Here is a 1,639-nt window from a genome sequence, read left to right on the forward strand (position 1 = left end):
TTGTTCTTGTAAATCTCTCAAGCTATAACTTTGTGACTCTAAATTTTCTTATTCAGTGAACTAAGGCCAATTTTTTTTATTTATTTCGAAGATGATCAGGACCCGGAGGCTAGGTAGCAACACAAGCAATCAAGCATACTTGTAAGATTGATGACTCGGACGTTGGAACTGTGGTTGAGGGAATCCAACAGCTAGTTACTCAAGGTGAATAGCCACAACATGACACCAGCTATCAATAATCGATCTTCTGCTCTGATGATACGAACTTAGTATACAAATTCTTACTGAGTGGTAACAAGTCTCTAATGCTCGAATTCCCCATGCATCCAATTCCGGGTCTGTGCAGTTGTGCGGTCGTGCCATACTGTCATTCAATGCCTTGAGCATTCCCTTCCTTGCTCTTATTCTCCTAGGCTAAAATAAGAAGAAGGAAAACATGAGCAAGTTCCTCCAGTTTTTATGACTTACAAGATACGTCAATGGAGTAAGACCAAAAAACATGTTGTTGGTACTTATGGACAGGGTGTGAACACGATTCAGACTTTGGTTCTTCACCAACCTTCGTGTCGGCTATTTATCTCACATACGTGCATAGAGTGCTTAGTAGGTAGTAACAAAGCAATAACTAACCACTAGCCTCTAAATTTCTCACATGGTTGTTCATTCAGAAAAAAGTACCAGCTAAGCATACATGTGATAGAAATGTGGCATCGGTAGTCATGAACATATTTCAGTCCTAGATGCCGTAGGAGGTGGCCGGTATATGCGGTAGAAGGGAAAACCCACACCTAAGGGCACATTTGGTTGCGCTGGATCCGCCGCGGTTCCCAGGCTTTTCCCTGGACGGAAAATCCGCGAGGAAATTCTGGCCCGGTTTTTCTGCCGGCCCATTTGGTGGACACAACAGGAAACTCTGGTCTGGGTTTTCCTACCGATTCCCTGGGCGTGGAATCCACACCTCGCGACGTTGGGGAGGAATTCCGCGTCTCTCTCGCGATCGAGCAGCTCGGCCCTGCGACTTTCTGCCCCTGCCCCTGCTAACCAAATTGCAACACTGCATTCTCCACGGGATGGGAGGGGATCCCAACTGCCCAGGGAAATCTCAGACGGGGCGGTAGTTCCCTGGTTATTTTGACCTTTGCAACCATATTAGCCCTAATATGTACATTAAAACTAGTTGCTGTAGCCGGGACTTCATGTGTCAGGTCAGGAGGAGATTGAGCGAACAAGTCGAGAAATGGGCCACGAGTTACAGGGGAGCGTGTTCAATTGGAGATCGGTGTGGATCGTGAAAGCAATGAGAGACCAATGACCAATCAATTTCTCAACACATTCGGTAAGTGGAAACTGGCAAGCACGAACAACTACACCTTCACCGGTCTTGACAATTAAGTGATTTTTCTTAATTCCTTGCCATAGTATGTATTTGACTTGATCAGACTGGAAGTGGAGCGAGGAGTTCTTAACTAGGTACACAAAGTTGAAAGTTCATTTTTTTTGTAACTAGCTAAAAATAATTGTTGGTGGAGGATTTCTGGGCAAGGGCCTCGAGGACTGCTCCGTGGCTAGATCACCTTAATTTCAGTGCACCACCCTCTTTCATCGAAGGGAACAAAGGAGATGCCACTGGAAGTGAGCG

Source organism: Lolium rigidum, chromosome 4, assembly GCF_022539505.1.
Source record: "Lolium rigidum isolate FL_2022 chromosome 4, APGP_CSIRO_Lrig_0.1, whole genome shotgun sequence".
NCBI classification, from domain to species: domain Eukaryota; kingdom Viridiplantae; phylum Streptophyta; class Magnoliopsida; order Poales; family Poaceae; genus Lolium; species Lolium rigidum.